Here is a 21859-nt window from a genome sequence, read left to right on the forward strand (position 1 = left end):
CAAGAATAGAATGTCACTATATATATAATTTTTTTGCCTTATTTAACTTCATATGTTTTGCACCTACAGCTTTTCAGAGATACATGAACTTCATAAGTGAAAGATATTTGTAGATTAAGTATTTTTTTTAAATTTTATTCTTCTAGTAAATTTATTAAAGGTCTGATCAATTTTAGTGCTTTTCCTGTTAACATAAAGCAACATAAAAATCATTTTAGGATACTAGCAAAGTCAAACTGACCCAAGTTTGGCATTTAACTTGAATCAATTCCCAAATCACATGAATATTCATAATATTATTTTATGAGGATTATCACATGTGTTCTCTTGTAGGTGTGAAATTCCTGCTTGTGGCCTTTTGAACCTGTTGGTGAGCCATGTTAAAAATTGCATCTATTAATTATAAATAGTATTTCAGTTATATTGTGATTCAATTGACCTGTTTTTGGTTTTCCTAAATTAATAGGCCAAAGTTGGAATATAGCTACATAGCTTGTCTTATGACCTCCAAACTGCAAGTAAGAATGATTACAAATGAGCCATGTTATGTATAATTGTAACATGATTGCATAGTAGATTGAATATACCCCATTTATGTCAAACTGACACTATTTTAGTAGAAAGTGACCTTTTGTTGCTAGACACTTTTATATTGGCATCTTTAAGGAGAAAATAAGATTGTAGTATTTAGATGATGATTCTAGTTTTTCATCACTTATGTCTTTTTCTGAGTGAAGTTTTAGTTGGATGGTTGAATCACTTTTATATAACTTTTGACAGGTCAGGGAAAAAGGTTTTAAGACACTAACGGATTTCTTAATCTGAGCATCTGAAAGTCTAAAAGAATAGGTTACTCTCCTCAGTTCAACCTTTGCCTTTGAAACGTTTTACTGCAGGAACAATAACATTATGGAAAGGACTAGAATATGTGAGCTTTGTGAGCAGTACTTAAATATATAACATTGTGAAAGTGTTAGAGCTTAATATTCTGGTTAATAATTTTATTGGTGTGTATAGCATTAGAATATTTGAAAACAATTTGTTGGGTTTAATTATGCTTAAACATAGATACCTTTGGTGTATAATTTGAGTAGTTCATAAAGTACCTATCTCCTTTGTGGTTAAATTGTAGAGGAACTGGACTATATGCAGAATTTATTTTTGAAAAATCCTTAAAATTGTTACACCCTTGTGTTTTATTTTCACCTTTATTTACCTAATGTAATGTCACCTTGAGAAGGTAGTGAATAACTACCTTTCCAGCTGCATATATTCTTTATTTTATAGTTAATGATAAATTATTAGGTCTTTTTTATGTGTGAATAAATTGATTTTATAAAAGCTAATTTGTATGGTCTGAAAATTGAGAGAGGAATTCATAATAGCTCAGCCTCTGCTTCTTGGAGAGGAGAAAAGCATAAGCCCTAAGAGAGAAGCTTATGTTAGTTAAAGAAAATTAAAAGAATAAAAGCAGTAAGTTCTCACAAATTGAATAGGGTAGGATTTGGGGAAAATTTTTTTTCTATTATCAGAGAAATAGACTTGGGAAGAGGTTACAGTCTGTAAATACTGACTACCTGTTATTTGATTCCAGAAGTACAGTTTGAACATCAAAGTTATATTAAAAGTTATACTCATTCTGTCTTTATGTCAGAATTGTATATTATGTTAGGCATCAAATTAGACTAAACAAAATTGTGCTAATAACTACCAAAATAAAGTTTACTGAGGCATTCCTGTATGCAAAAGGGCAATGAAATGTATTACCCCAAGGTTTCATTTAAGCTTGAATTATGGGGCAGATTTTATTTCTGCTAATTCACAGCTTCTGGAATAAAATTTAGAATCAGCAAAGGCATAATAATTGGCTTTATCCTCTTTACTGCATGCATGATGGTTTCCCTAGCTCTTGGATCAAGTTGTTGTGTGAGAGAGCCTCTTTATCTTGGGTGCACATGTAGAGATGTCCACATGGGGAGTTACTTCCATTTCTAAAGCATTATTTTGGCTGTCTATAAACTGTTCACAGCATACTGAAACATGAGGGCTTATTTGGCGATGCAGTTTTAACATCAACTCCTTTAGGAGAGGTGTTCTCACTGTCTACTGAAACTCAAAGTCAAATCAGTTTATGTGTCAGGCTGTTTTGGTTTTCATGTTGTCTTTGGAAGAGAAGCTCCTATTTTATTCTTTCTTCTCCCCAGTTCCAGTATTTTTCTTCTTTAAGAAGCTATTCAGAGACTCCTGCCACCCTCCCTTTGAACCCATAGTCTGATCTTTTCTCACATTTCCATCCTAGTACACCTTCCTTCTGGTAGAACCCTTTAGCTACAGAGCCCAAGTCATTAGAGTGTAGCAGAATACTATTCTGCTGCCAGCTCTCACCATGTGACCTCATGTTAGCAAACTCTAAGCATTTTCTCTAGCAGAAATTGAAGAACAAAATTCTTGAACTGGTTCTAGATTCTTCTCTGAAATTGGCTTTTATTTCAATACATATATAATTTATTTGACTTACATTGACTGTGTATAATACAATAGGTATGGTTTAGGCTCTTGGGATAGAAGTAAATATGAGTCCTAGCCTTTAAATTATTCCAGTATAACTGTGGGGGTGGGAGGAGGCAAAGCTTCCTCTGTAATTTTAATGATGTTGAGTGCTGTAGTAGAGTTGTGAACAAAGTATGAAGAGTATATATGAAAGAGTAATTAATTTTGCTCAGGGATGACCTAGGAATTGTGTTCTGAAGTGTAGTAGGTAGACAAGATGGGGAAAGCCATTCTAGAAAGAGGAAATTGAATGAGCAAGCAGGAATGCACAAGACTTGTTAATAGGCTAGTATATCCAGGATATAGGGTAGATTGTGAAAGGTGATTAGCCACAAGATTAGAGAGTTGGGTTTTATCCAAAATAATTTTAAATAAGGTACTGAGACATCAAACTCATATATTAGGAAAGTAATTCTGGAGGCATTATAGAAGCTAAATTAGAAAAGAGTGAGTTGGCAAACCAGGGCTTTAATATTTATTTTAATAGTCTATGATTCTGGTTCCTAAATACAGTGGATTACCTAGAGAATGTACCAAGAATATAGCCCCATACATTGAGTTCCTAATGTCAGATTTGTGTTTTTCATTTCTTGTGTTTCTGGTTGGTTCCTTTTCAAATCTGCTATATCACTTTTTACAGTTTACAGTTCCCTGCTGAAATTTCAAGCTTGGCCTTTATCTCCTTAAACATAGTAAGTATAGTTGTTTCATAGCCTGTGTCTGATAACTCCAGTGTCTGGAAATTCTATAGGTCTGTTTGTATTGAAAATCATTTCTGCTAGTTTTTGTCAGATGCTGTTTTATCTCTGTGTGTGCCTAGTTACCTTTGCTTGGGTCCTGGATATAATATTTGAAACACTGTATGTAAAAAACAATTTGAAGGCTAAGGTGGTATCATCCTTGAGAGATTTGAATTTATGTCTCTCAAGTACCTGATGGCACTAGCTATTTAGTTTTTTCATTCATCAAGACGAGGCAGAGTTCTGATGCAGTCTGTTTTGGACATTTTTCTTACTGAGTTGAAAAAGTTTTTTGATTGTTAAACCAACTTATTCCTGGGATAAACTCCCAATTAGCCACAGTTGTTACCCATTTGGTGTATTGCTGGGTTTGGTTTACATATGTATTTCTTAAATTGATAAACTACTTTTTGAATAGTTTTGGATTCATAGCAAAATTGAGCAGAAAGTACAGAGAGTTCCTATATATGTCCGGTCCAGACACGTGCACAACCTCTCCCTCTGTTGACATCCTGTACCACAGTGTGGTACATTTGTTACATTCAGTGACTCTACACTGACCCATCATAATCACCCAAAGTTATAGTTTACATTAGGGTGTACTCTTGGTGTTGTATGTTCTATGGGTTTTGACAGATGTATAATGACATTATAGTAGCATATGGAATATTTTCACTGCCCTAAATCCTCTCTGCTCTGCCTGTTCATCCTAACCAGCACCCCAACCCCTTGGCAACCAATTATCTTTTTATTGTCTCCATAGTTTTCCTTTTCCAGAATGTCGTATGATTGGCATCATTCAGTATGCAGCCTTTTCAGTTTGGCTTCTGTCACTTAGCAATATGCATTTTAGTTTCCTTCATGTCTTTTCATTGCTCAGTAGCTCATTTCTTTTTAGTGCTGAATAATACTCAGTTGTGTGCATATGCCATAGTTCATTTATCTATTGTCTGGATGTACCATAGTTTGTTTACTTACTGAAGGACATTTGGGTTGCTCCCAAATTTTGGCAGTAATGAATAAAGCTGCTGTAAAACATCCATGAGCAGGTTTTTTCTTTTTCTTTTTGTTTTTTTAATGGGTATAAGTTTTCATTTCATTTGGGTAAATGCCAAGGATTCCTTCCGATTGCTGGATCAATATGGTAAGAGTTATGTTTAGTTTTGTAATAAACAGCCAAACTGTCTTCCAAAGTGGTTATACCATTTTGCATTCCCATCAGCAGTGAGTAAGAGTTCCTGTTGCTCCACATCCTTACCAGCATTTGGTGTTGTCGGTGTTTTGGATTTTGACCATTCTAGTAGGTGTGCGGTGGTATCTTACTGTTATTTTAACTTGCAGTTCTCTATTAGCATGTGAGATGGAACATCTTTTCTTATGTTTACTTGTTATCTGTATATCTTCTTTAGTGAGGTATCTCTTGAGATCTTTTGCCATTTTTTAATTTGGTTTTTCATTTTATAACAATAAGAACAACTCAATAGACAAATTTTAAGAGTTTTTTGTTTATTTTGGCTAAATATGCTGTTCTTTATCAGAGGTATCTTTTGCAAGTATTTCCTGCCAGTTTGTGGCTTGTCTTCTCATTCTCTTACATCATCTTTTACAGAGCAAAAGTTTTTCATTTTAATAAAGCTTGCTTCTCAATGATTTCTTTCATGGATTATGCTTTTGGTGTTATAGCAAAAAAAAATCATTACCATGACTAAAGTCATTTACGTTTTCTTCTGCCTTCTAGGGAGTTTTATAACTTTTTGTTTTACATTTATGTCAAGTTACTTTTTGTGAATAGTGTAAGGTCTATGTCGAGATTCATTTCATTTTTTTGCATGTGGATATCCAGTTATTCACTGTTTGTTAAGAAGACTTTGATTGTGTTGCCTTTGCTCCTTTATCAAAGATTAGTCGACTATTTTTGTGGGACAATTTCTAGACTGTTTCTTCTGTCTCATTGATCTGTCTCTCTTGTCAATACCACACTATCTTGATTATTGTCGCTTTCTTGTAAGTCTTGAAGGCAGGTAGTATGAGTCTTCCAACTGTATTCTTCTTCATTACTGAGTTTGCGATTCTGGGTCTTTTGCCTCTACATATAAACTTCAGAGTCACTTTGTTAATATCCACAAAATAACTTGCCAGGATTTTCAGTGAGATCGTGTTCAATCTGTAAATTTGGGAAGAATTGACATCTTGGCAATACTGACTCTTCCTAACTATAAACATGGCATATCTCCCCATTTACTTAGTTCTTCTTTGATATCTTTCATCAGAGTTTTGTAATTTTCCCCATGTACATCTTGTACATATTTTATTAGATTTATACCTAAGTATTTCATTTCCTTGGATACTAATGTGTTTATGTGTTTTAATTTTTAAATTCCATTTTTTTATTGCTAGAACATAGGGAAGCAATTGACTTTCATTGTATCCTACAACCTTGCTATAATCTCTTGTTAGTTAGTTCTAGGCATTGTCTATTCTTTCAGATTTTCTACAATGATGATCTTTTAAAAATTTCATTAGTGGTTTCCCTAGAGTTTGCAATATGATTTTATTTCCTGCTAGTCCAAGTTCATTTTCAAGGAACACATACTATTTCACAAATAGTGCCAAGTACTTTATCATATAATCAAATCCTTCTCCTTCTATCCTTTGTATCCTTGCTGTAATTCATTTCATTTATATATGAGCATATATACTTAAAGATGTATGTGTATATACACACACAAATATACATATTTATAAATACAGATGTAATTGGATATGTCATTATTTTGAACAAGCTGTTATCTGTTAGATCAGTTAAGAATAATAAAAATAATAAATTTTTATAGTATTTTTTAATGTTTATTTTTAAGAGAGAGAGACACACAGAGCACAATCGGGGGAGTGGCAGTGAGAGAGGGAGACACGGAATCCGAAGCAGGCTCCAGGCTCTGAGCTGTCAGCACAGAGCCCAACGTGGGGCCCGTCAACCATGAGATTACAACCTGAGCCAAAGTCAAACGCTTAACCGCAACTGAGCCATCCAGACACCCCTAAAAATAATAATTTTTATTTTACCATTATATATTCCTTCCTGATGCTCTTCCTTTCTTTGTATACAAACAAGTTTCTGATCTATATCATTTTCCTCCTCTCTAAAGAGCATCTTTTAACATTTCTTGCAAGACAGAGCTTATTGATAACAAATTCCTTTAATTTTTGTTTGAAAAAGTCTTTATGTCTCTATTTCTTTAATTTCCTTTTGAAAGATCATTTAGCAGAATACAAAATTTAGGTCGTTGCATTTTTTGTTCCAACACTTTAAATATTTCTTTCTTCTTGCATGATTTCTAAGAAGTCGAATGTAATTCTTTCCTTCTTTATAGGGAAAGAGACTCCTCCCCCCACCCCCCCAGTGATTCTTTAAAGATTTTTTCTTTATGTTTGGTTTTCTGTTGTTTAAATATGATCTGCCTATGTATAGTTTCTTAGGCATTTATTCTGCTTGGTGATCTGTAGTTTGGTGTTGACATTAATTTGGGGAAATTCCTAGTTATCATTGTTTCAAATATTGCTTCTCCTTTTTTCTCTTCTCTCTTCTTTTGATATTCCCATTATACATATATTATATACTTTTTGTAGTTGTTCTGTAGTCCTTGGATATTCTGTTGAGTTTGTTTTTTCCAGTCTTTGTTTTTTTGTTTTTGTTTTTGGTTTTTTGTCAGTTTTGGAGGTTTCTATTAAGATATCCTCAGGCCCCGGGGCATTTGGGTGGCTCAGTCGGTTGAGCATCCGACTTTGGCTCAGGTCATGATTTCATAGTTTGTGAGTTCAAGCCCTGTATCGGGCTCTGTGCTGACAACTCAGAGCCTGGAGCTTGCTGCTTCAGATAATGTGTCTCCCTCTCTCTCTGTCCCTCCCCTGCTCGTGCTCTGTCTCTCTCTCTCTCAAAAATAAATAAACATAAAAAGCAAAATCCTCAAGCCCAGAGATTCTTTCCTCAGCTGAGTCCCATCTACTTATCAGCCTATTTAAAGCATTCTTCATTTCTGTTGTAGGGCTTTAAAAAATTTTTTTATCTCTAGCATTTCTTTTTCATTCTTTCTTAGAGTTTCCACTTCTCTTACATTGCCCATCTGTACTTGCATGTTGTCTACTTTTTTTCATTAATATCTTTACCATATTAATCATAGTATTTAAAAAGTCTTTGCCTACTGCCTCCAACATTCCTGCTATATCTGACTCTGGTTCTGATGCTGCCTCAGCTTCTTTAAATTGTTTTTTTGCCTTTTATTTTGCCTCATAATTTTTTGTTGCACAGTGGACACAATGTTCTGAGTAAGAGGAACTGTAGTAAATAGACCTTTAGTAATGTAATAGTAATATGGTTTGGGGAGGGAAAGTTCTATACTCTTAAGATTAATTAGTAGTCTTTTGGTGATCTGGTGTTTTTGGGTTGTGAACTTGACCAGTACGTCTTAGTATCTGTCCCTGCTTAGGTGAGAGAGGATGGCCAGAGTGGGCTGGAGTTGGGTGTTTCCTTTCCCTTAGGTAAGTTAGGCTGTGGTAAGATAGTTTCTCCTGAAAACAGACCTTGTTAAGGAAAACAGATGCTCTAGAGTATTTCAGAATAGTTCCTTTCCCCTGCTACTGCTAGAAGCCTGAGGGCATTTTTCTCTGATATTGACAGTGAGGACTTGGTAGAGTTCCTTTAGAGGTAAAACTCACAAAAGTATGTGAGATTGGGTCCTCTTGGAGTTTTAGTTCTTGCCCTGTCCACATTGAGCTTCCAGGAATTTTTCAATGATAGAATTATAGTTCATGTTTTCCAACCCTGGCATTTGTTCCCACAGAGGTTTTTGCTCATGGTTTTCTGTCACGTTTCTGTATATCCACCTATCTGTCTCCATATTTTGGTCACACTTTGCCCTGTGACCTGACTTCTCTGATGGCTCTAAGAAAAATCAATAATTTTTTTAGTTTGCTTGACTTTTTTATTTTTAGAATGGAGTGGCAGCTTCTAAGCCTCTTACATGGTGGACCAGAAACCACAAGTCAATTTGCTAATATTTTGTTATGGATTTTCATTTGAGATACTGGTTTATAATTTTTTTTTTTTTATGTTTATTTTTGAGAGAGAGAGACAGAGCTGAAGTGGGGAAGGGGCAGAGAGAGAGAGACCTAGAATTCGAAGCGGGCTCCAGGCTCTGAGCTGTCAGTACAGAGCTGATGTGGGGCTCCAACCCACGAGCTGCAAGATCATGACCTGAGCTGAAGTCAGATGCTTAACCAACTGAGCCCCCCCAGGTGCTCCTGTAATTTTCTTTTAACACCTTTGTTTGAATTTGGTTTTGGGATAATGCTGGCCATCATGCGTTGAGAATGATTTTCCCCCCTATTATGAAAGAATTTGTGCAGAACTGATGTTATTTCTTCCTTAAATGTTTGATAGAATTTGCCAGTGAAATTATCAAAGGCAAAGTTGCTCAACCTCAGTGCTATCGACATTTTAGGCCTTGTAATTGTTGTGGGGACTTCCCTCTGTAATGTAGGCTATTTACCACCATTCCAGTCTCTACCCACTAGATGCCAGTAGCCACACTCCACCCCCCCTCCCAAGTCGTGGCAACCAGAAGTGTCTAAATGTTGCCAGTGTTTGCTGGGGGCCAAAGTCGACTCTAGTTGAGAACCACGTACATAAACCAAACATGAAGGTTTGTTGTTGTTGAATACATTTTTAGATACAAATTTATAGGGGCACCTGGGTGGCTCAGTCAGTTAAGTGGCCCATTCTTGATTTCGGCTCAGGTCATGATCTCATAGTTCATGAGAATGAGCCGCATTTTGGGCAGGCTTCACGCTGACAGAGCCTACTGGGATTCTCTCTCCCTCTCTCTCTGCCCCACTGCTGCTCATGCACGCATGTGCACTCTCTCTAAATAAATAAACTTAAAAAATATATATGTATATATAAATTTTAATTGATAGAGGGCTATGAAGTTTTTCTTTTTGAGTCAGTTTTGGTGCATGTCTTTCAAGAGATTTTTACATTTCATCTGTTGTTGAATTTGTTGGAATAAAATTGTTCATATTCTCTTATCCTATTAATGTTTACTGGATATGTGATATGAATATGAATAGAGATTCTCTCTCTTACATTTCTGATTTTTGTAGTTTGTGTCTTCTCTTTTTTCTTGACTGGTTTTACCAGAAGTTTATCAATTGCATGGATTTTTTTTTTTTTTCTTTTTAGTTTATTTATTTTGAGACAGAGACAGCACAAGCTGGGGAGAGGCAGAGAGAGAGGAAGAGAGAGAATCCCAAGCAGGCTTTGCACTGCCAGCACAGAGCTTAATGTGGGGCTCAAACTCATGAAACTGTGAGATCATGACCTAAGCTGAAACAAAGAGTTGGAAGCTTAACCGACTGAGCCACCACCCAGGCTCTCCAATTGCACTGATTTTTTAAAAAAAAATGTATATTTATTTATTTTGAGAGAGAGAGGAAGAGAGAGAGAATGAATGAGGGAGGACAGAGATATTTAAAATAAAGTTATTTACTTTAAAAAATCAGCAATGAGGCACCTGGGTGGCTCGGTTGAGTGTCTGACTCTTGATTTTGGCTCATATCATGATCTCAGGGTCGTGGGGTCCAGCCCCTCATTGGGCTGCACATTGGGCTGCACGCTGAGCCTTAGAATCTGCTTCAGATTCCCTCTCTCTCCCTCTGCCCCCTCCCCGGCTCCCCGCTCATACATGCTCTAAAATAAAATAAAATAAATACCTTTAGTTTCATAGATTTTTACCTCTTCTTTCTGTTTTTTATTTCATTTATTTCTGTTGTTCATTGTTTACTTCTTTGCTCTTGCTTTAGAGTTCTTTTTCTCTAGTTTTTTAAGATGCATTATTGATTTTAGGGCTTTCATCCTTTTAATGTAAGTGTATGAAGCTATAAATTTTTTTTTTAATTTTTTTAACCTTTATTTATTTTTTGAGACAGAGAGAGACAGAGCATGAACGGGGGAGGGTCAGAGAGAGGGAGACACAGAATCTGAAACAGGCTCCAGGCTCTGAGCTGTCAGGACAGAGCCTGACGTGGGGCTCGAACTCGCGGACTGCGAGATCACGACCTGAGCCGAAGTCGGACGCTTAACCGACTGAGCCACCCAGGCGCCCCGAAGCTATAAATTTTATTCTAACCTTGCTTTAACTGTGTTCCACAGGTTTCATTATTTTCATTTTTCATTCCATTTAAAATGTTTTCTCTTTCTGTTATTTATTTTACTAATGATTATTTAGAAGTGTTTTTTTTAATTTTCAGGTTTTTCAGAATTTGCCAGAAAAGTTTCTGTAAATGATTTTTAATTTAATTCCATTATGGTCATAAAATATACATTATGCAGTTACAGTCCTTTTCAATTTGAGACTTGTTTTGTTTTTTTTTTTTACTTTTTTCCCCCAATGTTTATTTTTGAGAGACAGAGTATGAGTGGGGGAGGGGCAGAGAAGGAGACACAGAATCCGAAGCAGACTCCAGGCTCTGAGCTGTCAGCACAGAGCCCGATGTGGCGCTTGAAACCGCAAACCATGAGATCATGACCTGAGCCGAAGTCAGATGCTCAACCCAACTGAGCCACCCAGGCACACTGAGACTTGTTTTATGCCCAGGACATAGCTTGTCTTAGTGAATATTCCTTGTGCACTTGAGAAGATTGTGTATTCTGAAGACGCTGCGGGAGCATTCTATAAATGTCAGTTAGGTCATGTTGGAAGATAGTGTTGTTTGAGGGGCGCCTGGGTGGCTCAGTCGGTTAAGCACCCGACTTCAGCTCAGGTCATGATTTCGCGGTCTGTGAGTTTGAGCCCCGCGTCGGGTTCTGTGCCCAACAGCTCAGAGCCTGGAGCCTGCTTCAGATTCTGTCTCCCTCTCTCTCTGACCCTCCCCTGTTCATGCTGTGTAGCTCTCTGTCTCAAAAATAAATAAACATTAAAAAAAAAAAAAAAAAGATAGTGTTGTTTGAGTCCTGTATAATTTTGCTGATTTTGTTTGTTCTATGAATTACTGAGACAGTAGTAATAAAATCTCCACCATAATCTACTTCTCCGTTTCTCCTTTTGCTCCATGTGTTTTGAAGCTTTGTTTTTGTCTTCTTGCTGAATCAACCTATTAAATTTTTGTCTGACTTTGGCCACTGCAGCTTGCTTTCAGTTAGTGTTTGCATGATATTTGTTTTTCTATCCTTTTTCTTTTTATTGATCTTTATATTTAAAGTGGGTTTCTTATATAACATATATTTAAATCTTTTGTATACTGTTTGGTAAGTTTTGCTTTTTATAAATGAATGTCATTTAATGTCGTTATCGATGTGACTCTTTTTTGAATTTACCATTTTGCTATTTCTTTTCAAATCGTTCCATCTGGTCTTTGTTTCTTTTTTTCTTTTTTCCTGCCTTCTTTTGGATTAAGTGAGTATTTTTAGTACTCCATTTTCTTTCCATTAGTTTATTACATATACTTTTGTTTTAGATTTTCAGTGGTTGACTTGACAGTTCTCAAATGTTTTAATTTCACAACTCCTTTGGATTTGTAGTTATTAGTAAGACCTCAAAGACTTTTTGCTTCAGGTGATTATCAGTTCTTATACCCAAAATTAAAACTGAAATGAAATATTTATTCATTTAAAATAATGATAATAAAGTCATTACATGGTAGTGTAAGTAACATGTTAACTCTGTTTTACAAGTATGTTAAAACTAGTGGGAAGAGTGACATTATTTTACATTTTTTTCATATCTCTTCGAAGTCTGGTTTAATAAAGAAGGCTGGCTGCTTTCAATTTCTTGCTATATGTTATTTTAGATTACATGTGTGAAGAAATCTGGCTTCAAACAGATAATGAGACAGTGTTAAAAAACAAAATTCAGCCGATCTAATTGGCTTTATTTAAGTGATTTATGAATTGAATAGCATCCCATTCAGCAAGTAGAGGGGAACTCTGAGGAGTTGTATAAAAATGGAGGGTTTTTATAGGAAAGAGAGTAGTGGGTCAAGATGTTATTAGCAAAAGAAAAGAAAGGATTGTTTTAGGCCTGGTTGCCTTTCTTTAGGGAAGAAAGACCCTTAAGGGGTCTTATCATGCAGATTACTTCATCTTCCTTTAGGGGAATGGTGAGGGCCCATGTGACAGATTACCTCTTTGGTGCTGAGCAGAAAATTCCTGACCAATTATACTAAGTTTCTGGGCAGGTGGAAACGGTAGTCAGGCTAGGTCAAGTCATTGAGTGGCCTAAGTGACTCCATTTTGGGCCTGTGGTTTTCTTTTTAACAACTGTAAAGGGAGGAGCATTTTAATAGCCTTTTCAGATAATTGTGGATATTCTTTGGTACATTCAGACTCATCAAGTGGTAGTTTCTTAAAGGTAAGTTATATTGTGGAACCTGAAACTTTATAACTCTGTTACATTAAAATCCATTGGTCTCTCTTGCACTTTGGATGTTTTTCTCTGTATGTGGTTTCATAATATCACACATTGATCATTTGGAAGATACTGGTTTACTATATTGCAGATCATTTCAATGTTGTAACATTTTCTTATACAGTTTTTAACAATTACAGTAATATCACCACCGATTTCATCTGAAAATTTTATTGGAAACTGTCAAACAGATGGTGGCATTTACAGGTTTTGCAGAATTTTAGTTTGACTTGAAAGGTTGACTTATATTGTTGGCAATAATTACTTTCAGTTGCTTTCCTTGAAATCACTAGATCACTTTATCCTTTTTTGTTTGTTTTAATAAACTTTATGTCGGAATTGCTTTAGATTTATAGAAGGCTGAGAAGAGAGTACAGAGAATTCCTATATAGTCATTAATTTTTCATTAATGCTAATATTACTTGCATTATTCTGGACTTTTGTCAAAACTAAGAAACTAACATTGGTATACTGCTGTTAACTGAACTCCAGACTTCATTTGGATTTCACCAGTTTTTCTACTTATGTCCTTTTACTGTTTCAGGATCCAATTCAGAATACTACATTGTATTTTGTTATAACGTTTCTATGTCTTTTTGCCCTTTGACAGTTTCTCAATCTTTCCTTGTTTTTATGCCCTTGACGCTTTTGAGAGGTCAGATATTTTCATGTATGTTGCTAAAAGAAAAACTCCACTATTTTTTCTCTACCCTCAATATTTCTGACACCAACTGTGTAGAATTTTTCCCCTATTCTGACCAATTTTTTGATGCCGGCTGGGTGTCTTACAATTCAGTTCAATTCTGACACTATTTACCTGGAGTGAGGGTCAGATTCCACAGGTTAAGAGCTCAGCCCTACAAGACAGCCTCTCACTTTTTTTTTTATTAAAAATTTTTTAATGTTTTCATTTATTTTAGAGAGAGAGAGAGACAGAGTGTGAGTGGGAGAGGGGCAGAGAGAGACAGACACAGAATCTGAAGCAGGCTCCAGGCTCTGAGCTGTCAGCATAGAGCCCGACGCAGGGCTTGAACTCACAAGTGGTGAGATCATAACCTGAGCTGAAGTTGGATGCTCAACTGACTGAGCCACCCAGGTGCCCCTTTTTAAAATTTTTTTTAATGTTTATTTTTGAGAGAGAGACAGCAGGAGTTGGGGGAGGGGGGGAGGGGGAACGGGACAGAGAGGGAAATACAGAATCCGAAGCAGGCTGAGCTGACAGCACAGAGCCTGACATGTTACAGAAACTGGTCTGGATCACCAAGCAGAAGAAGCAAGAGACACTAGGAGATCTTGGAAGGCAGGAGATTTATTTTATACTGGTGGGCTCAGAGGAGATTACTCTCCAGAGGTCTGAGCCTCGAGCATAAGCAGAGGGGACAATATACGGTCTGTTCTAGCCTGGCAAGCAGGGTGGGAAGAAAAACCCAGTAGTAAGAAAAACCCGGAAGGGGAGTCTTCAGGCAGGGACTGGAATTCCCCTATCAGTCTTGTCAGCCATCTTATAACAGATTTTTCTCTATCAGTGTGGGGCTGAAACTCACGAACTTTGAGATCATGACCTGAGTCGAAGTCAGATGCTTAATTGACCGAGCCACCCAGGCGCCCCAGCTGCCTCCCAGTTCTGAAGCCAATTGCAAGTTCAGGCTTCTAGTACTTCTGACCAAAGAACTATAAATTGCAGACTCCCAGGATTCCTTCCTTGGGTTTGATAATTTGCTAGAATGACTCACAGAACTCAGGAAAACAGATTACTTACTAAGATTGCCAGTTTATTATAAAAGGATACAACTCATGAATAATCATATGAAAGAGATACATAGAGCAAGGTATATGGAAGGGGCATGGAGCATCCATGACCTCTCCAGGTGCATCACTTCCTACATGCCCGTATGTTCACTAACACAGAAACACTCTGAGCCGTTTGTTAGAGTTTTGGGGGGAGTCTTCATTGTGTAGGCATAATGGAGTGAATCATTGGTCATTAGTGATTGACTCAACCTCCAGCACCTCTCCCCTCTCCAGAGATGGGGGGGGGGGGGGCGGTGGGGAGGGGGCTGAAAGTTCTAACCCTGTCAGTACTTGGTCTCCCTGACAACCAGCTCTGATCCTGAGGATATCCAGGAGACTTCAGTTATCACCTCATTAGCATACTAAAAGCCACTTTTTTAGGAGATTGCAAGGGCTTTAGGAGCTGTGTGCCAGGAAACAGACCAAATATATGTGTTTATTATGTCACGTCTACAGTTTGGGTTTGTTTGATGATTTCCCCATGACTTGACTGGGGTTATGTTTTTTGTTTGTTTGTTTGTTTGTTTGTTTGTTTGTTTTGGAGGAATACCATGGAGATGAAGTGCCTACTTTATACAAATTTGAGGAAATGTCTACCAGATACTCAATTCTGAATAGTTATACTTGCTATCAGTTTTTCTTTTAATTAAAAATAGTGCCCATAATAAAAGAGGTTTGTCCAGTTTGTCACTCAAATAACTGGACAAATGCTTTTTCTCTAGACAACCATTGTACTTCGTGTGCAGCAGAAGTTCCTTATGTATATGTCTCCTTTTATCACATAGAATATTAAAGAGATGTTAATTATATTAAACCTTGACCTATAATAAGTGATATTTACTGTTTAATCATAGACATTCTTAAACTGGCCAGACCTACTCTATTCCCCTTTAGTTTTTTAACTTTGAGTGCATGCCGCAGAGAATACAGTGATTAGTAGTACAGTTTCGTGCCATTGCCTTGATTTGTGCTAGTTATATTTAACATTGCTTTAGCACCATTAGAGCTCATGTTAGTACGTTGACAAACTATTAAGAATACAGATTTGACTTTACAGACTCCGTGGAAGCATCTCTGGGACATTGTTGAGAACTGATGAAGTTGGGTTTGTGATACTTTATCACAATCTACCCTCAATTTGAATACAATGTAATAACGGTATATTGCCATTCTTTCCCTTCTGATTTTTCTGCTGTAAACCCCTTAATAAATTGATAATATTTTTGCTCTAAGTAGTCATATATCCTTTAACATTTTTAAATTCTTCATGTCTTCCAAAATGTCTTATATTTTTCCATATTTACTATTTTGGTGCTTTTCATTTCTTTGTGTAAACTCATCTTTTCATATGATATATTCTTTCCCCCTTTTTTAAAAAAATGTTAGGGACGCCTGGGTGGCTCAGTCAGTTAGGCATCCAGCTTCAGCTCAGGTCATGATCTCACGGTTCGTGAGTTCGAGCCACATGTCGGCCTCTGTGCTGACAGCTCAGAGCCTGGAGCCTGCTTTGGATTCTGTGTCTCCCTCTCTCTCTGCCCCTTCCCTGCTCAAGCTTTGTCTCTCTTTCCTTCAAAATTAAATAAACATTAAAAAAATTTTTTAAATGTTTGTTTATTTTGAGAGAGAGCAAGAGAGCATGAGCAGGGGAGGGGCAGAGAGAGAGGGAGAGAGAGAACCCCAAGCAGGCTCCTGCATTGTCAGTGTGGAGCCCAACTTGGGGCTTGATTCCATAATCGTGAGATCATGACCTAAGGCAAAACCAAGAGTTGGATGTTTAACCCACTAAGTCACCACCCAGGCACCCCTGAAAAATGCCCTTTAAAATATCTTCTAGTTCAGGTCTACTGATCTCAGATTCTGGGGTTTTGTTTGTTTGAAAAAAATGTTAATATGCGTGCGCACTCTCTCTCTCTCTCTCTCTCTCTCTTTTTTTTTTTTTTTTTTTTTTAAGTAAACTCTGCCCAGTGTGGGGCTTGAACTCAGGACACCAAGAATAAGAGTCACATGCTCTACCAGCTGAGCCTGCTGGGCTCCCTATGCTACACTTTCATTTTTGAAAGATCTTTTCTCTTGGTATAGAATTCTAAGTCAGCACGGTTCACCCCCCCCCCCCGTTGTTTTATTATTTTTTTTCTTTCAGCATTTAAAGATTTGTCCATTCTCTTCTGACTTGCATAGTTTCAGATGGGTGTGAATATTTAGGTCTCTCCTAAATGGCCTGTGTATTCAGTGATGACTTCACATTTTGGTTGGTGGGAATATGAATACTTCTCATCCCTGAATGAGCTCTGGGGGACTGTTTTGCTTACTGTTCCCAGGTAATTGTTCTTTCCCCAATAGTTGTTTTTTTCCCAGACTTGTGTTTGGCCTTACCATATGTACAGGTTAATATTCAGGTGAAGACTCAACAGGACTCCTATACAGATTCCGAGTTCTTTCTCAGTGGAGTGTTTTCTTTTCTGCTACTCTGGCACACAAACTTCGGCCTCCTTCAGCTGTTCTAAACTAACAGCCAGTTTTTGTTTGAATTTTCCCTTTCTGTACTGATGTCCAGAATAGCCTTCATGCACAATGGGGTGATCATTAAGCTTGCCTTGTTTCCCCTTTGTCAGGGATTGTCACAAAGGTTGTTTTCACCAAGAAAGTTGGTATGAATTACCTAGTCCACCAAAGGGGAATCTACCTATGTTTCTGAAGAATTGGCCAACGTGTGTTGGTATGTGTGTATAATTTTTAGGAATATAGATGTAAGTAAAATGCTTATTTAAATTTCTAATTACATATTCAAATCACATAGTATATAAAATAGTGTATTAAGAAATAGTGCTTTGGGGTTACCTGGTGGCTCAGTTGGTTAAGCATGTGACTTTGGTTTCGGCTCAGGTCATGAGCTCCTGGTTTGTGAGACTGAGCCCGGCATTCTTTATTGTCACCACGGATTTGCTCTCTCCTCTCTCTCTCTCTGCTCCTCCTGCACATTCAAAACTGTTGTATACATCTTTGACATCAATATGTTCAGCATCACTGTGACCAGTTTTGAAGTCTCTAACCCCAGAGCACATTACTTTCACTCTTGTTCAAGGTATAGAAGATACAGTGCTTTTTGATTCTATGTATTATCATCTTATGAGAAATTTTGTCTGAAGTCTTAAATTTCCAAATGCATTACATTTTTTCTTTTATTTGTTCCATAGCTATAAAATTATCATCTCTGCAACAAAGTCTCTTAGTATGTTGCTTTTTAAGGTTATGTTTAAAGGCTCTTTACGGTAGTTTGCAGTTGGATGGTTATACCTCCAGAAATCCTTACTTTACATTCAGTTTCTTCTACTCCAGTTAAGCAAACAACAAAACTCGCTGATCAACAGGTGACCTTCCAGATTAGCATTGATTGTGGTAACTTCAGGATAATGTGTCTTCTCCAAATTGTACTTTGCTGTTCAAAATTAATAGAAAGCACCTATAATATGAGAGATGTTTATTAGCAAATATGCTACCTGTTTTCTGAGAGATTATTTTGTGGAAAAACATCTTTTCTCTTTATGTGTATAGAGTATCTCCATACCTTGGAATTGTAAGACAGTTTTTCTACTTTACATTCATGGAAATAACAACAATTAAGTACCATCTTTTGATCAGGCTTAGAATTTATTGCTTGTCTGATGCAAATTTTTTGTAGTAGCAGAATAAATTATTCTACAGATATTTGCCTGCCTGCCCTCAGCATTAGTTCACCTACTGTTCTAGTTACTGCAGTTAAACATATTGCATAGGACAGATTTTTTTGAGTGAAAAACAAAGAACAAATTAAATGATAAAAATAATAAATAGGCTTCATTACAACATCCCATAGAAATACATTGCATATATTAAATATTTCTTTTCTCATATTTGGCAACTACTCATAAAATAGGTCAGTTAAAACTGATTTTTTTTTGACAGAAAATGAGGCAGAGTCTTAACAGTATTTTCAGACAGTGGATGTACTGTAGATAGCATTATTTACATGATTTCCTTGGACTATGATATTTCCAGTTGCTCTTTAATATTGTAAAATTCCTTTATAGCCTCTAAAATTACCAGTGCTTAGCTCATTATTAAACTTTTGTTGAAGAAACATATGGGGAATTTTTACGACATGATACACGTGGAATTAAAGTGAATTCCATCCATGATATATTGTTTCAACTACTTTTCCATCATGTGAGCACTGTGACTGCCTACTGCCCTGGACTCAAGAGTTACTTGAGAGTCATGTGATCTGCCTCAGCTACAGGCTCTGATGGACTCATTGATGAGGTTTATTTCTCAGGTCACTGATGCTTGTGGAGTGAGATATTTACTGAGAACTTCCAAGAAGTTCTCTTTTCTGAGAGTTACTAGAAGAGCAGCTGAGGGATCTTTGAAAGTTACATCATAAGGATGTGACAACTGGCATTGCTGCATTCATTTCTGTGAGCAGCAAGCCAGCCTCTCGATGAAGCCCACACTCAGGACATGGCTGAGAGACTGGCAGAACCTCTTGGTCAAAGACCAAAGTTAGCTAAGTGTGTGGAATATTCAGTGCTGTGATCTGATAAATTTGCCTACGTCTGTTTGAGTTGGGTTTTTGTTATATGTGATTGAAAAAAAAAAAAAACCTAACTAAAGGATATCATTATGTGATCAATTTTGAAAGTACTGATGCTTATTAATATTTTACTATTTCTAATATAATTTGTAACTTTAATCACATTAGAGTAGCATTTTTAGTTCAACTCAAATTCATATTTGAGTCATTCGGGTCTATAAATCTATGCTGTTTTAATTTAGGGCCGGATTGATACTGTGTTTCTAAGGTTTTTTTGTTCATAACCCTCTAGAATCAAAGCATTTTTATGCTAAGGATGTCTGATGGGAAATGCAAGACCTACAACTTCTTTCTTGTGAAAAATTCTTGAATGACAATTGTGTATAAAGCTCATTTGTAAGGTAGATACATAGATGATATTTAGGTACCTCTTTTTGTGTCACCTTTTATATTAAATGTGTACTTATTCGGTTAATTTTTAATGGCTTTAGGGGTACCTGACTGCCTCAGTCAGTAGAGCATGCAGCTCTTGGGCTTGGGGTTCTGAGTTCAGGCCCCACATTGGCCATAGAGCCTACTTTAAAAAAAATAAGAAAGAAGGTAGGCTTTATCTAGACTTTCAGTGGCTCTCCATTTTGCTTATGAATTCCAAATATTTATATGAATGGAAAATTCCATAATTTAGCCTACATGTTTCCAGCCTTATTTCTCATCCTTTTCCATATTCAGTGAAATTAATGTGTTTCCCTGATCTATGCCTTTGCTTCCCCACCCCTTCCCTCTGACTTGTTCTTTCCAGTCCTTTCTGCCTGTGGAATTAATACCCATCATTTTTGCCCCAGTTCTGATCCTACCTCTTCAGTAAAATCTTTGTCCATTATCGACCATGACTGTAAATGATCTCTCTTACAAAATACTTTATTTCTTCTTGTAAGAAAATTCAGATAATACTGAATATGTTAAAGTAAAACAAATCTCCTTCATTCCTAGTCCCGTCCACCATAGGAGAACCTCCTCATAGTTCAGATCCCTTGATGTTTTTTTAATGTATATTTAAGCATATGTGACATAGTTGGTTATCACTTCTTTTTTAAAAATGTTTTAAATTTATTTTTGAGAGAGAGAGAGAAAGAGAGAGCTGGGGAGGGGCATAGATGTGGGGGACAGGAGATTCAAAGCGGGCTCTTCACTGACAGCAGCGAGCCCAGTGTGGGACTGGAACCCACGAACCGTGAGATCATGACCTGAGCTGAAGTCGGATGTTCAACCGACTCAGCCACCCAGGCACCCCAATTATCACTTCTTTTGACTACCATATTGGAGAGCACAATTCTAGAGGCTTAATAATATTAAACTTTGATTTTTCTTTTGACAAGAATATTTCATATTGCATCGTAACAGGAGACACCAACTGGTGTCTTCTTGTGATGTTTAGTTGAATCAGTGATATAGTGTCAGCTTGATCTATCCACTTTTAAAATCCCCATTATTCTCTCACTGAATGATTTTATCTAATTCTTTTAAATTGTTAGAGACAGCAACTTGACTGTTAATGTAGTAAGGTAATAGATTGTTAGAAAGCCAGGTTCTGGAGCTACGCAGTCTGCCATTTATGACCTTAAGCAAGTCTGTGTGTCTTTGTGCCTTAGTTTCCTCTGTTGTGAGTTAAGTGCTTCACAGGTTTATTTCAAGGATCAAATGTGTTAAATGTTTAAAGCATTTATTTGGGAAATACTTCATTGGATGATATTCATTGTATTCTGTCTGGCAATGAGACCAGGTCACATTGTAGGAAAACAGAGTGCCATTTAAATGATTAAAGAAACCTCATGTATGTCTAGCATCTATGATTTTTAATAAGAAAAACATTAGCAATAAGGGGGATTTGTTATATTTGAGTTTGTAATAAAGAAAAGAAACATTGATCATGGAGCGCCTGGGTGGCTCAGTCTGCTAAGCATCTGACTCTTGATTTCAGGTCATGTCATGATCTCACGGTTTGTGTGTGAGTTCCAGCCCTGAGTTGGACTCTGCGCTGGTAGCCCGGAGACCACTTTGGATTCTTTCTCTCTCTGCCTCTCTCTCTGCCCCTCCCCTGCTGGTGCGCGCACGCTCTCTCTCTCAAAAAAAAAATCAACATTAGAAAAGATTTTTAAAGAAACATTTAAAATAAAAAAATATTGATCATAATTACATATATATCCTAGATGTTAGGAAAGAAAATTTATGAAAAAGAAAAATGACGTTTTGACTCTCTGAAAGCTGTATAGTTCTTTGGGATGGGAGTTAATAAAAAGGGCATACAGAGTGTTAAATAACTTGAGAAAGAAGTCTCTAAAAATCCAGCATAATTATCCGAAGGAGCTCTCAGATTAACAGAGCATAGATTTATTAGATGGAAGGGGAGATGCAGAACTAAAGAATTATAAAATAATAATATAAACCTTTATAAACACTGGCAGTAACCCTAAAGTAAACTGGAGTTTATAGAAAATGATTAAGACAGCATAAATTTTTAAAAAATATCTCAAATTAGAAGATTAAGCTTCAATAAGACCATCACATTTTTAAGAAAGGTAGAACCATCAGTTTATTATTTTACAACTGTTTGATTTGGTAGGGGAAAATAGAAGTTGGAAAAGATAATACAAAAAGAATTGTAGGCCATGGTAGGAAAACAGGCAGTAAGTGAAACACTTGATCACTTTAAGTGCATTTCATTTTCGTCATTTAAATTAATGTTTTCT

General features: G+C 36.6%; 1 protein-coding gene across 6 annotated transcripts in view; it reads left to right on the forward strand.

Annotated features, from left to right (window-relative positions):
- The window catches only part of TBC1D12 (TBC1 domain family member 12), a 99890-nt gene that overhangs the window by 38385 nt on the left and 39646 nt on the right, over window positions 1-21859 (forward strand). For 2 of the 6 annotated variants that reach the window (XM_042908011.1, XM_042908010.1), the window contains exon 3: window positions 334-370. The exons of 3 other annotated variants lie outside the window; for them this stretch is intronic. The gene's annotated coding sequence lies outside the window, so the exon portion shown is untranslated. Of the gene's footprint in view, window positions 1-333; window positions 371-3195; window positions 3243-21859 lie in introns of those variants that run through there. One more of the 6 variants, XM_042908013.1, reaches the window with a different exon arrangement.

Source organism: Panthera leo, chromosome D2 (genome assembly GCF_018350215.1).
Source record: "Panthera leo isolate Ple1 chromosome D2, P.leo_Ple1_pat1.1, whole genome shotgun sequence".
Lineage (NCBI taxonomy): Eukaryota > Metazoa > Chordata > Mammalia > Carnivora > Felidae > Panthera > Panthera leo.